The sequence below is a fragment of the Balaenoptera physalus genome (assembly GCF_965194825.1).
Source record: "Balaenoptera physalus genome assembly, chromosome: 20".
NCBI classification, from domain to species: Eukaryota; Metazoa; Chordata; class Mammalia; order Artiodactyla; family Balaenopteridae; genus Balaenoptera; species Balaenoptera physalus.
The window spans coordinates 34,329,352-34,345,969 of record NC_138901.1 but is presented as its reverse complement, the minus strand read 5'-3'; the positions used below and the strand labels follow the sequence as shown (position 1 = coordinate 34,345,969).

General features: G+C 37.2%; 2 long non-coding RNA genes across 2 annotated transcripts in view; both read right to left on the bottom strand.

Annotated features, from left to right (window-relative positions):
- Positions 1–16,618, bottom strand: part of LOC309650637 — a 465,308-nt gene that overhangs the window by 33,825 nt on the left and 414,865 nt on the right. The gene's annotated exons all lie outside the window — the stretch shown is intronic.
- The window catches only part of LOC309650631, a 49,438-nt gene that overhangs the window by 20,413 nt on the left and 12,407 nt on the right, over positions 1–16,618 (bottom strand). Inside the window, exon 2 of the long non-coding RNA XR_014257657.1 lies at positions 112–16,616. This is a non-coding gene — a long non-coding RNA (uncharacterized lncRNA). The remainder of the gene's footprint in view (positions 1–111; positions 16,617–16,618) is intronic.

The following is a 16,618-nucleotide window of genomic DNA, read 5'->3' as shown; positions in this document are numbered from 1 at the left end:
CAGCTGCTCCGCGGCATGTGGGATCTTCCCAGACCAGGGCTCGAAGCCGTGTCCCCTGCATTAGCAGGCAGATTCTCAACCACTGTGCCACCAGGGAAGCCCCAGTTTTACCTTATTTATTTACTCTACTTATCATTATGATAACTGAAGAATTTTTGGAAACCAAATGTAAAAAGTTGAATATTTAGCTTTTAATCAAGACAGAGAAAACCACAAGAGAGTGTATCTTTTTCTCTAACAAAAAAAACCAGACAGGGCTTTTCTGGTGGTACAGTAGTTGAGAATCTGCCTGCCAATGCAGGGGACACGGGTTTGAGCCCTGGTCTGGGAAGATCCCACATGCCGTGGAGCAACTGGGCCCGTGAGCCGCAACTACTGAGCCTGCGAGTCTGGAGCCTGTGCTCCACAACAAGAGAGGCCACGCTAGTGAGAGGCCCGCGCACTATGATGAAGAGTGGCCCCTGCTCGCCACAACTAGAGAAAGCCCTCACACAGAAACGAAGACCCAACACAGCCAAAAAAAACAAGCCAAATAAGCTACAAAAACATAGTTTCTCTAAGCCCATCCAAGAGTTCTACATGCAAAGAAGCCATGAAATGAACTTTAGAAAATGATGAGTGTTTATAAGAAAGAGACTCTGGACACATCTTTGGCAGAATGATAAGAGAATGAAGAATTTGCCATTAACGGGAGTAGGAAGAAACCAGCTGAAATTTTCATGTACTTTCTAATTATTTTTTAACATCTTTATTGCAGTATAATTGCTTTACAATGGTGTGTTAGTTTCTGCTGTATAACAAAGTGAATCAGCTATATGTATACATATATCCCCATATCCCTTCTGTCTTGCATCTCCCTACAACCCTCCTTAACACACCCCTCTAGGTGGTCACAAAGCACTGAAATGATCTCCCTGTGGCATGCAGCTTCCCACGAGCTATCTATTTTATATTTGGTAGTGTATATGTGTAAACGCCACTCTCTCACTTCATCCCAGCTTACCCTTCCCGCTCCCTGTGTCCTGAAGTCCACTCTACATCTGCATCTTTATGCCTGTCCTGCCCCTAGGTTCTTTAGAACGATTATTTTTTTCTTAGATTCCATATATATGTGTTAGCATACGGTATTGGTTTTTCTTTTTCTGACTTACTTCACTCTGTATGACAGACTTTAGGTCCATCCACCTCACTACAAAAAGCTTAGTTTTGTTCCCTTTTATGACTGAGTAATACTCCATTGTATATATGTGCCACATCTTCTTTACCTATTCATCTTTCAATGGACACTTTTAGGTTGCTTCCATGTCCTGGCTATTGTAAATAGTGCTGCAATGAACATTGTGGTACATGACTCTTTTTGAATTATGGTTTTCTCAGGGTATATTCCCAGTAGTGGGATTGCCGGGTCGTATGGTAGTTCAATTTTTAGGTTTTAAGGAACTGCCATACTGTTCTCCATAGTGGCTGTATCAATTTATATTCCCACCAACAATGCAAAAGTGTTCCCTTTTCTCCACATCCTCTCCAGCATTTATTGTTTGTAGATGTTCTGATGATGGCCATTAGGACAAGTGTGAGAGGATACCTCATTGTAGTTTTGATTTGCATTTTTCTAATGATTAGTGACATTGAGCAACCTTTTATGTGTTTGTTAGAAATCTGTATATCTTCCTTGGAGAAATATCTATTTAGGTCTTCTTCCCATTTTTGGATTGTATTGTTTATTTTTTTGTTATTGAGCTGCATGAGCTGCTTGTATATTTTGAATATTAATCCTTTGTCAGTTGCTTCTTTGTCAAATATTTTCTCCCATTCTGAGGGCTGTCTTTTCATCTTGTTTATGGTTTCCTTTGCAGTGCAAAAGCTTTTAAGTTTCATTAGTTCCCATTTGTTTAATTTTGTTTTTATTTCCAATTCTCTAGGAGGTGGGTCAAAAAGGATCTTGCTGTGGTTTATGTCAAAGAGTGTTTTTCCTATGTTTTCCTCTAAGAGTTTTATACTGTCTGGTCTTACATTTTGATTTTTAATTCATTTTGAGTTTACTTTTCTGTATGGTGGTAGGGTGTGTTCTAATTTCAGTCTTTTACATGTAGCTGTCTAGTTTTCCCAGCACCACTTATTGAAGAGGCTGTCTTTTCTCCATTGTATATTCTTGCCTCCTTTATGAAAGATAAGATGACATATGTGTGTGGGTTTAGCTCAGGGTTTTCTATCCTGCTCCATTGATCTATATTTCTGTTTTTGTGCCACTTCCATTCTGTCTTGATTACTGTAGCTTTGTAGTATAGTCTGAAGTCAGGGAGCCTGATTCCTCCAGCTCCTTTTTTTTTCTCAAGACTGCTTTGGCTATTCGGAGTCTTTTGTGTTTCCATACAAATTGTGAAATTTTTTGTTCTAGTTCTCTGAAAAATGCCAGTGGTAGTTTCATAGGGATTGCACTGAATCTGTAGATTGCTTTCGATTGTATAGTGATTTTCAAAATGCTGATTCTTCCAATCCAAGAACATGGTATATCTCTCCATCTGTTTGTATCACCTTTAATTTCTTTCATCAGTGTCTTATAATTTTCAGCATATAGGTCTTTTGTCTCGTTAGGTAGGTTTATTCCTAGGTATTTTATTCTTTTACTTGCAATGGTAATTGGGAGTGTTTCCTTAATTTGTCTTTCAGATTTTTCTTCATTAGTGGATAGGAATGCAAGAGATTTTTGTGCATTAACTTGGTATCCTGCTACTTTATGAAATTCATTGATTAGCTCTAGTAGTTTTCTGGTAGCATCTATAAGATTCTCTATGTATAGCACTATATAATCTGCAAACAGTGACAGTTTTACTTCTTCTTTTCCGATTTGGATTCCTTTTATTCATTTTTTTAATTTTTAAATTTTTTTGAATGTTTTTATTGGAGTATAATTGCTTTACAATGGTGTGTTAGTTTCTGCTTTATAACAAAGTGAATCAGTTATACATATACATATATCTCTATATCTCTTCCCTCTTGCATCTCCCTCCCTCCCACCCTGCCTATCCCACCCTTCTAGCTGGTCACAAATCACTGAACTGATCTTCTTGTGCTATGTGACTGCTTCCCACTAGCTATCTATTTTACATTTGGTAGTGTATATATGTCCGTATATATGCTACCACTCTTTCATTTTGTCCCAGCTTACCCTTCCCCTTCCCCATGTCCTTAAGTCCATTCTCTAGTAGGTCTTCAACTTTATTTTCATCTTGCCACTAGGTTCTTCATGACTTTTTTTTTTTTTTTAGATTCCATATATATGTGTTACCATGCGGTATTTGTTTTTCTCTTTCTGACTTACTTCACTCTGTATGGCAGACTCTAGGTCCATCCACCTCACTACAAATAACTCAATTTCGTTTCTTTTTATAGCTGAGTAATATTCCATTGTATATATGTGCCACATCTTCTTTATCCATTCATCTGTCGATGGACACTTAGGTTGCTTCCATGTCCTGGCTATTGCAAATAGTGCTGCAATGAACTTTGTGGCACATGACTCTTTTTGAATTATGGTTTGCTCAGGGTATATGCCCAGTAGTGGGATTGCTGGCTCGTATGGTAGTTCTATTTTTAGTTTTTTAAGGAATCTCCATACTGTTCTCCATAGTGGCTGTATCAATTTACATTCCCACCAACAGTATATGAGGGTTCCCTTTTCTCTGCACCCTCTCCAGGATTTTTGTTTGTAGATTTCCGGATGATGGTCATTCTTACCACTGTGAGATGATATCGCATTGTAGTTTTGATTTGCATTTCTCTAATGATTAATGATGTTGAGGTTACTTTCATGTGTTAGTTGGCAATCTGTATATCTTCTTTGGAGAAATGTCTATTTAGGTCTTCTGCCCATTTTTCGATTGGGTTGTTTGATTTTTTTTTTTTTTTTGATATTGACCTGCATGAGCTGCTTGAAAATTTTGGAGATTAATCCTTTGTCAGTTGTTTCATTTGCAAATATTTTCTCCCATTCTGAGGGTTGTCTTTTCATCTTGTTTATGGTTTCTTTTGCTGACAGCCTTTTCAATAAGTGGTGCTGGGAAAACTGGACAGCTACATGTAAAAGAATGAAATGAGTACACTCCCTAACACCATACACAAAAATAAACTCAAAATGGATTAAAGACGTAAATGGATTCCTTTTATTTCTTTTTCTTCTCTGATTGCTTTGGCTAAAACTTGCAAAACTATGTTGAATAATAGTGGTGAGAGTGGGCAACCTTGTCTTGTTCCTGATTGTAGTGGAAATGGTTTTAGTTTTGCACCATTGAGACCGATGTTGGCCATGGGTTTTTCATATATGGCCTTTATTATGTTGAGGTAAGTTATCTCTGTGCTTACTTTCTGGAGAGTTTTTATCATAAATTGGTGTTGAATTTTGTCAAAAGCTTTTTCTGCATCTATTGAGGTGATCATATGGTTTTTCCACCTCAATTTGTTAATATGGTGTATCACACTGATTGATTTGTGTAAATTGAAGAATCCTTGCATTCCTGTGAAAAACTCCACTTTATCATGGTGTATGACCCTTTTAATGTGCTGTTGGATTCTGTTTGCTATTATTTTTTGAGGATTTCTGCATCTATATTCATCAGTGATATTGGTCTGTAATTTTCTTTTTTTGTAGTATCTTTCTCTGGTTTTGGTATCAGGGTGATGGTGGCCCCGTAGAATGACTTTGGGAGTGTTCCTCTCTCTGCTATATTTTGGAAGAGTTTGAGAAGAATAAGAGTTAGCTCTTCCCTAAATGTTTGACAGAATTTGCCTGTGAAACCATCTGGTCCTGGGGTTTTGTTTGTTGGAAGATTTTTAATCACAGTTTCAATTTCAGTGTTTGTGGTTGGTCTGTCTATATTTTCTATTTCTTCCTGGTTCAGTCTCGGAAGGTTGTGCATTTCTAAGAATTTGTCCATTTTTTCAACGTTGTCCATTTTATTGGCATATAATTGCTTGGAGTAATCTCTCATGATCCTTTGTGTTTCTTCAGTGTTAGTTGTTACTTCTCCTTTTTCATTTCTAATTCTATTGATTTGAGTCTCCTCCCTTTTTTTCTTGAAGAGTCTGCCTAATGGTTTATCAATTGTGTTTATCTTCTCAAATAACCAGCTTTTAGTTTTATTGATCTTTGCTATCAATTCTTTCATTTCTTTTTCATTTATTTGTGATCTGATTTTTATGATTTCTTTCCTTCTGCTAACTTTGAGGTTTTTTGTTCTTCTTTCTCTAATTGCTTTTGTTGTAAGGTTAGGTTGTTTATTTGAGATTTTTATTCTTTCTTGAGGTAGGATTGTATTGCTATAAACTTCCCTCTTATAACTGCTTTTACTACATCCCATAGGTTTTGGGTCATCTTGTTTTCATTGTCATTTGTTTCTACGTATTTTTTTTTATTTCCAATTTGATTTCTTCAGTGATCTCTTGGTTATTTAGTAGTGTATTGTTTAGCCTCCATGTTTTAGTATTTTTTACAGTTTTTTTCCTGTAATTGATATCTAGTGTCACAGCGTTGTGGTTGGAAAAGATACTTGCTACAATTTCAAGTTTCTTTAACTTACCAAGGCTTGATTTGTGACCCAAGATATGATCTATCCTGGATAATGTTCCATGAGCACTTGAGAAGAAAGTATATTCTGTTGTTTTTGGATAAACTGTCCTATAAATATCAATTAAGTCCATCTTGTTTAATGTGTCATTTAAAGCTTGTGTTTCCTTATTTATTTTCATTTTGGATGAGCTGTACATTGGTGAACGTGGGGTGTTAAAGTCTCCTTACTATTATTGTGTTTCTGTTGATTTCCCCTTTCATGGTTGTTAGCATTTGCCTTATGCGTTGAGGTGCTCCTATGTTGGGTGCATAAATATTTACGGTTGTTATATCTTTTTCTTGGATTGATCCCTTGATCATTATGTAATGTCCTTCTTTGTCTCTCGTAATAGTCTTTATTTTAAAGTCTATTTTGTCTGATATGAGAATTGTTACTTCAGCTTTCTTTTGATTTCCATTTGCATGGAATATCTTTTTCCATCCCCTCACTTTCAGTCTGTATGTGTCCCTAGGTCTGAAGTGAGTCTCTTGTAGACAGCATATATATGGGTCTTGGTTTTGTATCCATTCAGCAAGTCTGTGTCTTTTGGCTTGGAGCATTTAATCCACTTACATTTAAGGTAATTATCAGTATATGTTCCTATTACGATTTTCTTAAATGTTTTGTGTTTGTTTTTGTACGTCTTTCCTTCTCTTGTGTGTCCTGCCTATAGAAATTCCTTTAGCATTTGTTGTAAAGCTGGTCTGGTGTGTTGCATTCTCTTATCTTTTGATTGTCTGTAAAGGTTTTAATTTCTCCATCAAATCTGAATGAGATCCTTGCAGGGTAGAGTAATCTTGGTTATAGTTTTTTCTCTTTCATCACTTTAAATATGCCCTGCCACTCCTTTTTGGCTTGCAGGGTTTCTGCTGAAAGATCAGCTGATAACCTTAAGGGCATTCCCTTATATTATTTGTTGCTTTTCCCTTGTTGTTCTTAGTATTTTCCTTTGTATTTAATTTTTGATAGTTTGATTAATATATGTCAACACGTTTTTTCCTTGGATTTATCCTATATGGGACTGTCTGCACTTCCTGCACTTGATTTACTATTTCCTATCACATATTAGGAAGATTTCAACTATAGTCTCTTCAAATATTTTATCAGACCCTTTTTTTTTTACTCTTGTTCTTCTGGGACCCCTGTAATTCGAATGTTTATGCATTTAATGTTCCTAGCGTTCTCTCAGACTGTCCTCATTTCTTTTCATTCTTTTTTCTTTATTCTGCTCTTCACTAGTTATTTCCACTATTTTATCTTCTAGGTCACTTATCATTCTTCCGCCTCAGTTATTCTGCTCTTGATTCCTTAAAGAGAATTTTTAATTTCATTTATTGTGTTGTTCCTCATTGTTTGTTTGCTCTTTAGTTCTTCTAGGTCCTTGTTAAACGTTTCTTGTATTTTCTCCATTCTATTTCCAAGATTGTGGATCATCTGTACTCTTACACTGAATTATTTTTCAGATAGCCTCCCTATTTCTTCTTCATTTGTTTGGTCTGGTCGGTTTTTACCTTGATCTTTCATCTGCTGTGTATTTCTCTGTCTTCTAATTTTGCCTAACTTACTGTGTTTGGGGTCTCCTCTTTGCAGGCTGGAGGTTTGTAGTTCCTGTTGTTTTTGTTGTCTGCCCCCAGTGGGTGAGGTTGGTTCAGTGAGCTGTGTAGGCCTCCTTGTATAGGGGACTGGTGCTTGTGTTCTTGTGGGTGGGGCTGGATCTTGTCTTTCTGGTGGCAGGTCTGCTTCCGGTGGTGTGTTTTGGGGTGTTTGTGAACTTACTATGATTTTAGGCAGCCTCTCTGCTAATGGATTGGGTTGTGTTCCTGTCTTGCTAGTTGTTTGGCATGGGGTGTCTAGCACTGGAGTTTGCTAGTCGTTGAGTGGAGCTGGGTCTTAGCATTGAGACAGAGATCTCTGGGAGAGTTTTTGCCAATTGATATTACATTGTGCCTGGAGGTCTCTGGTTGTCCAATGTCCTGAACTTGGCTCTCCCACCTCAGAGGCACAGGCCTGACACCAGGCTGGAACAGCAAGACCCTGTCAGCCACAGGGCTCAGAAGAAAAGGGAGAAAAAAGAAAGAAAGAAAAAATAATAATAAAATAAAATTATTAGAATAAAAAATATGTTTAAAATAAAAAGTAATTAAAAAAATGAAGAGAACAACCAAACCAACAAACAAATCCACCAATTATAACAAACACTAAAAGCTATACTAAGATAAAAATCAGAAACTAGTTAGTCATATACAGCAAACCCCAAGTCTACAGTTGCTCCCAATGTCCACCACCTCAACTTTGGGATGGTTCATTGTCTATTCAGGTATTCCACAGATGTAGGGTACATCAAGTTGATTATGGAGATTTAATCCACTGCTCCTGAGGCAGCAGGGAGAAATTTCCCTTTTTCCTCTTTGTTAGTACAGCTCCTGGGGTTCATCTTTGGATTTGGCCCCTTCTCTGCCTGTAGGTCGCCCTGTGGCATCTGTTCCCTTCCCAGACATAATGGGGTTAAATTAGCAGGTTATTAGGGGAGCTCTGGCTCACTCAAGCTGGGGAGAGGGAGGGGTACAGAATGCAGGGCCAGTCTGTGGTGGCAGGGGCTGGCGTGATGTTGCAAAAGCCTGAGGTATGCCATGTGTTCTACTGGGGAAGTTGTCCCTGGATCACGGGACCCTGGTAGCAGTGGGCTGCACAGCCTCCTGGGAAGGGAGGTGTGGATAGTGACCTCCTCTTGCACACAGTATTCTTGGTGCTTTCAGCAGCAGACTTAGTGTTTCATGCCTGTGTCTGGGGTCTGTGCTGATAGCTTTGGCTCACGCCCTTGTCTGGAGCTTGTTTAGGTGGTGCTCTGAATATGCTCTTCTCATGCACCTTGAAACAATGGTCTCTTGCCTCTTAGGCAGTTCCAGACGTTTTTCTGGTCTCCCTCCCGGCTAGCTGTGGTGTACTAGCATCCTCAGGCTGTCTTCATACAGCCAACCCCATTCCTCTCCCTGGGGTCTTACCTCCAAAGCCCGAGCCTCAGCTGGCAGCCTCCACCACCCCCACCCCAGTGGCTGAGCAGACAACCTCTCAGGCTGGTGAGTGCTGGTCGGCACCCATCCTCTGTGCAGGAATCTCTCTGCTTTGCCCTCTGCACCATTGTTGCTGCACTCTCCTCCATGGCTCTGAAGCTTCCCCCCTACTCACCCCCTGTTTCCACCAGTGAAGGGGATTCCTAGTGCCTGGAAACTTTTCGTCCTTCACAGTTCCCTCCCAGAGGTGCAGGTCCAGTCTCTATTCTTTTTACTCTGTTTTTTCTTTTTTCTTTTGTCCTACCCTGTTATGTAGGGAATTTCTTTCCTTTGGGGAAGTCTGAGGTCTTCTGCCAGTGTTCAGTAGGTGTTCTGTAGGAGTTGTTCCACATGTAGATGTATTTTTGTTGTATTTGTGGGGAGGAATGTGATCTCCACGTGTTACACCTCGGCCATCTTGAAGGTCCTCTCTCATGTACTTTTACGGTACATATTGGCTTACATGAAAAATTAAAATTCCAGGGAATGTCAAACATAGAACAAGTCTGCACCATTCACCAACTCTCCCTTGGGTCTTCACAATTTGCTTAGTGACAAATATGGTGAAGGCTGGTGTGCAGAATAGGAGAGTTGAGAAACAGATTTCCACTAATATGTGTGTGGTTTCCCACAACTATAAATAAACCACATCTGAAGATGGGAAACAGAGCAGGATATTAGCAGACACAAGGAAATTTAAAAAAAATAATAATAAAGTGGAATGTTACAAATGGATTCAGTAGAGAAAAGAACTAGATAATTTGAATACAGAGCAATAGAAAGTTTAACTTAAGGAGAAAACATGTGTGAACAAATAGGACAGAATGTCTAAGATCTGTAGGAAATCATATCGTCTAACATGTATGTAATGGTATCCTCAGAAGGCAATGAAAGTGAAAATGGAGCAGAGAACATATTTCAAGAGATAATGGCTATGAACTTTCCAAATTAATGAAACAATGTCATGGATAAATCCCCAAATCATTACACTGAACAAAGGAAGTTACACACACACACACACACACACACACACACACACACACACACACAGAGATACGACCAACTGTATTATTTCATTTCTATAACCTCCAAAAACAGTTGAAACTAATTGATGATGCTCAAAGACAGGAAATGGTTGCAATACAAATGACAGAGAAGAGAGAAAGGAGGCACAAGTGAATTTCCTTTGGTAATAAGAACAGCCTCTGTCTTGTTTTTGTGGAATTTCAAGGATATGTAGGACTGACGAACCTAACTGAACTGAACACCAAGAATCTGTGGGTGATCCTCAGTTAAAAGTAAATATGGGTAAACAGGAAACCATGAAAATTTTATTTAAAATGGAGTTGGGAAGCCCTGAAAAGGGAGCTGTCATACACATACCTTCCCTTGGAGCTTACATTAATTCCTGGACTGAAAAATGCTTACTTTACTTCCCAAGTAGGAGTAAAGAAGATATTCTCTTTGCCAAGCAATAGCTCAGCAAATGAGAAACCATCACCATCCTGAACTCTCACTTTCTTCCAACGCACTTGTGTTCAAAGCAGTCCATTCCAATTTCCTCTTTTTCTCTATAAAGTAATGTTCATCTCCTTTTTCTCTGGACTTGCCTATGGTTTGCCATAGTTTGCATGTCTTGGATTACAATTCCTCTACCATCTGCAAATTAACTCACTTTTGCTGGTAATATAACTGGCCATTTTATTTTTAAGTTTGACAAAATGTAAACAAACAATTCATAGTACAACCACTCAGGAACTACCATAGGAAACCACCTTTTTTGTAGTTTATTTTTTAATGCAGATACATATTACACTAGTAATAATAATATAAATAAAATTTTGTATACTTTGTTAACATGGTTTCTTACTAGCATATTTCCATCACTATGCCCAAAGAGACCAATTAAAAAGAGGAAAACTTGCAACATATCTAGGATTCAAATAGGAGAAGAACATATTTCTATGTATTTTAACAGTGGATTTAAGTACATGTTGTTTAGTTTAAGATGTTGCCAAAATTAGCTTACAGAAAAGAATGAGGGTAAGAAAAGGAATAAGGGGGTTTTTTTTGGTTTTGTTTTGGAGCCGAAGGAAAGGAATGTAATGAAGCCTCATGAGGGACTTAACCCAGAAACTAGAAAACCTAACCACACACTCTGTACCCTTTATTGCACTTGGGTCATACTTGCCTTATGTCTCACTGAGAGTTCTCTCAGAGATCCATCTTCTTATTTATTTGTTATGGTGACTGACTTCTTTTCAAGGTTAACACAAGCTCAATTTTAAATATCGTGACTATTTATTTGGTAGCCCTATATAATATAAAGTGTCTTTATCCACAAACTTGGCCCTGTAACATTTTTGTCTATCCATGACTTACCCAGCATCTTAAGGCGGTAAAATATTAAGTTGTTACTGGAAAGAAATGGGCTCAACAACTCAAATTGAATGTAGCTGCAGAACACAGTGTAAGACAAGATGTAGACCCAGAGCCTAATCAAGAGACTTTTCCATCCCCCAAATTGCAAGACTTGAAGATGTTTGCCCACAGAATTTCAGAATGGCTAAGGACCAGGAACTGATATGTGCCTTTTACTCATCCTCTTTTTAAATGAGAATTTTTAATGCTAGTTTCTTGGCTTTCCCTGTTCCACTACTCTATTATGTGTTGGGGGATGGAAGAGGGGTGGGTAACTTGTTTACTTAGTTCATAGCTCTCCATATCAAGGATATCCACATTTATAGTAAATATAAACCATGAATTCTTGGATTTTGAGCCTGAAGACATTGTTAGATAAGATGAGACTTTTGCAGCTCTTGAGAAGGAGTGGTTGAGAAGGTTACCAAAGATTAGAGGAAACAGTGTGGTAATTGATTCTAGAGGGAAGACTGTGGTAATTAACTGCTATTCTGGCATGAATTAATTTCCCTTTTGTATCTATACTTTTTGCCCTGTAATTCTGTATTTTACCATCCATACTCTGACTCTGGGATGGCATTTCTACTTGTTTTAGGTAATAGAATATGGCAGAAATGACTATGTTTACAAGTTCTGAGCCTAAGCCACAGAAGACTTTGCAGGTTCAGCATGATTTCTTACGCTTTGGGGCTTGCTTGCACTTATGCTTCACCCTTGCCATGAGAACATGCTATACTAGGCTGCTGGAAGGATATGAGTCATATAGAAATAAGACAAAGGGAAGAGAAGGAAGGTGATCCAGCTAGCCATGCCCCAGAAACAGAGCTACCAACCTGATTCACAGCTGATCAAAAGTTCATAATAGAGTCAAACCAACACAAGAAGCACATGATTTGCTGACCCTAAATAATCATAAGTTTAAAAACATGAATATTGTTTGAATATGTTGTTTTCAGATTGTTTGTTTTTCAGCAATTTCCAATAGAGATATCCCCCAATTCTACCTTATTATAACTTACCTTTCATTCCCAGAAGTTAGCACACGGGCATAGTTTCTTCATATCTTAATTTTAAATTACCAGGGGTGATACTGATTTCCTACTCTCCCTGAATTAGTTCATTTTGGTTTAGATGTTTATCTTCTGAAATATAAGATACACTGAGGAAAGGAGATCAGGTAGTGCCTCTGAAATTATAGGAAGATTTTTTTCCAAAAATGGTAAAGTAATAAAAGGGAAAAAGTTTGGCCATTTTTTTTCTAAGATATTTTATTAGAACTACTTTCCTACTATTTACTTACCAAAAAGAAAAGTCAGTAAAATAAAAAAATATTCTACATTTCATATTCTCTTGGCACAATGCAAAAACTAAGAAATAAGCAAGTTCTAGTATAATAAAATTTAAGTTAAAAATATTTAATTTCCTAGAATTTAGGATGGGGGATACTGCTATAATAATTATTTTGTTAAACACAAATTTACACCATAATAAGAGACTTTGGAAGGGGAATAAAAATAATAATACTGTATATTCAAATTAATAGAATATCAATCCTTTCTCATAGATAACTAATAGTTTTGAGTATTTCCATTTTTAAAAAGTGGGTAAAATAAGTAAAGTAATAACAAAAATAAAACCAAACCCAAGAGCAATGTAATATTTGGGGGAAATAATGAAGATTTAAAAAAAACTATATTAAAACAATAAAGTGTGGACTGAGGGGTCAACAGGGCTCAGAAAAATACATAAAGAATTCTAAAACCTGGCACACTGAAAAATAATAGACATGTTTTTGACAAATATTATCTATAGGAAATGGAAAAATACAAAGGTACCAAAAGAGAGGATTAAATTAAATAGATACTGATGAAACTATTAAATAGAATATACAGAGCTCCAGGTATAAATTGGCAATAAACTTTTCTCAACCCAGTTCTGAAAGCAATAAGAAAGAAAAAAGGAAGAAATAGAAATAGAAATTCCGTCTTCAGTGATAATAGTAAGTACTTAAAAAGAAAATTAACACTAAGCATGAAGTGTAGCAAAGTATAGTAAAAAAAGAAAATACAATTTTTAAAAAGCAGGTAGTGTTGTGAAAGAACAGCTATCTATCTCCAAAGTAGGCAGTACCTAAAGAGGGGCAGAAGCTAGAAGTACTGTGTGGGTCCAGTGTGAGTTGTCCAACTGTGAAGCCTCTTTACCTCCTGTTTGAACCCACAGTGTGCCAAGGAGGCAGCGCTGAAGGAGGTGTGGCATAAAGAAGGATACTCATAGGTATGTCATCTGGCCATATGTGTCACATTACATAGGCAATTTGTGAGTGGTAAGTGGCCCTATGAGTAGGGTTTTCAGAAAAAAATATGTATATATATAGAGAGAGAATACCCAGTTAAATTTGAATTTCAGATTTAATAAAAGGTAGAAGTGTATTCCAAATATTGCATGAGACATTCTTACACACACACACACACACACACACACACACACACACACACAAGCTATTTATTTTTTATCTGAAATTCAACTTTAAGGGTATTCTGTATTTTTGTTTGCTAAATCTGAAAACCTACTTATAGTTATTCATCTTTGTCAACCAAAACAAATAGTAACTATCTATTAGATACACTGAAACCCTGATTCGAATAAAGGTTGGTCTGTGAGCCAAGGTATTCCCCTGCCTCCTCCTTTACATATAGTGTTCACAAAATATCACTTATTTGGGAAGACTTCCCCATATTTAAAAATAAGTAGTAGCAAAATAAACAAACATAAAAACTTAGGTTCTTAAAAAAGAAAACTACCATTAGAAAAAGTAAGAAAGAAGCAGAGGGAAAAGGGGAAATAAAACCTACATAGCAGTATGAATTTGCCAGAAAATTGAAAATCAAGAAACACTTGCCAACTAACTCATTCCGAGGTCATCATCACCAGACAAAAACATATCACAAAAATAAACTACAGACTAAAATCTTTTATAAACATAGGTTCAAAATGTCTAAACAAAATTTCAGTGAATTGAATTCAACAGTATGCAAAATGAATGTTACATCATGATTAAATGGTATTCAACTAAGGAGTGTAAAATTAACATTCAAAAGAAATAATGTGAAAGAGGATTCTGGGAAGATGGTGGAGTAGGAAACACCAGAAATCTGTTTCCCTACCTAGACAGCATTTGCACTGGAAGAATCTGTCTGCTGTAACTATTTTGGAACTCTGGAGTCTACTGAAAGCTTACAACTTCCAGGGGAAGACTTGGAAAGTACAGGCATACCTCAGAGATATTGAGTTATCTTTATACTATACTGTAATCTTTAAATGTGCAATAGCATTACGTCTAAAAAAGGTATGTACTTTAATTAAAAAGCATTGCTAAATGATGCTAACCATCAGTTGAGCCTTCAGTGAGTTGTAATCTTTTTGTTGGTGGAGTATCTTGCCTCAGTGTTAATGCCTGCTAACTGATCAGGGTGGTGGTTGCTGAAGGTTGGGCTGACAGTGACAATATCTTAGAATAACACAACATGAAGTTTACAGCATTAATTGACTCTTCCTTTCACAAACAATTTTTCTGCATCTTACAATGCTGTTAGACAACATTTTATCCACAGTAGAACTCCTTTCAAAATTGAAGCCAATCCTCTCAAACCCTGCCATTGCTTTATTAACTAAGTTTATGTAATAGTCTAAATCCTTTGTTGTCATTTCAATCATCTTCATAACATCTTCACCAGGAGTAGATTCTATCTCAGAAACCACTTTCTTCGCTTACCCGTAAGAAGCAACTCCTTATTCATTAAAGTTTTATTATGAGATTGGAACAATTCAGTCACATCTTCAGGCTCCATCCTCCACTGAAGTCTTGAACCCCTCAAAGTCATCCATGAAGGTTGAAATCAACTTCTTCCAAATTCTTGTTAATGTTAACATTTTGACCTCTTCCCATGAATTGTGAATGGTTTTATTGGTATCTAGAATGGTGAATCCTTTCCAAAAGATTTTCAATTGACTTTGCCCAGATCTGGCAGAGGAATCACTGTCCATGGTATCTATAACCTTACAAAATGTATTTTTTAAAGACTAAGTCTTGAAAGTCAAAATGACTCCTTGATCCATGCACTGCAGAATGGATGCTGTGTTAGCAGGCATGAAAACAACACTAATCTTATTATACATCTCCATCAGAGCTTTTGGTCCACCAGGTGCATTGTCAATGAGCAGTGATATTTTGAAAATAATCTTTTATTCTGAGCAGTATATCTCAACAGTGGGCTTAAAATATTCAGTAAGTCTTGTTGTCAACAAATGTGCTGTCATCCAGGCTTTGTTGCTTCATTTATAGAGCACAGACAGAGTAGATTTAACATAATTTTTAAAGGTCCTAGGATTTTCAGAATGATAAATGAAAATTGACTTAAACTTAAAATCACCAGCTACATTAGTCCCTAATAAGAGATTCAGCCTGTCTTTTGAAGCTTTGAAGCCAGGCATTGACTTCTCCCCTCTAGCTATGAATGACCTAGATGGCATCTTCTTCCAATATAAGGCTGTTTCATCTACACTGAAAATCCACTGTATAGTGTAGTTACCTTCATTAATTATCTTAGCTAGGTCTTCTGGATAACTTGCTTCACCTTCTACATCAGTACTTGCTACTTCATTCTTGCACTTTGATTTATAGAAATGGTTTGTTTCTTTAAACCTAATGAACCAACCTCTGCTAGCTTCATATTTTCTTCTGTAGCTTCATCACCTCTCTGAGCCTTCATAAAGTTAGAAAGAGTAGGGCCTTGCTCTGGATTAAGCTTTAGAAATGTTGTGGCTAGTTTGATCATCTATCCAGATCACCAAACTTTTTTCAACTCAGCAATAAGGCTGCTTCACTTTCTTATCATTCATGTGTTCATACATGGCATTTATCAACTAAGTTCGCTGTCTTATATGGTGCAGTTTGTGGTGTCCCAAAATAATTACAATGGTAACATCAAAGATCGCTAATCACAGATTACCATAACAAATATAAAAATAATGAAAAAGTTTGAAATATTGTGAGAATTGCCAAAAAAGTGACACAGACATGAAGTGAGCAAATGCTGTTGGAAAAATAGCACTGACATGCTTGATGCTGTCTTGCCTCAAACCTACAGTTTGTAAAAAATGCAATATCTGAGAAGTGCAATAAAGTGCAATACAATAAAATGAGGTAAGCCTGTAAATGGTGGTTAATTTCAGTCAATTTCAGCTCTTAGCACAGTAGCAGATTTTAACAGCCCTGCCCTCAGCTATGTGGCAAGCAGCTGTGAACATGTTCTCTGAGCAGCTTGCACAAAGTTTGCAGGATCCAGGATGAACAAAAAGGACCCTGTACTACAAATATTGGGAATCTGTTCTCTGATCCCTGATTGCTACTTCTGATCACAGAGCCATGGCCAAAAGGGTGGGCAGATATTGTTGTTGCAGCTCCCCCATTGTTGCAAGCTCCTCCTCAGATTGTTAAAGTGACTTCTAGAGGATTTAAAGGGCCAGTGCCCTTCCCTTCCT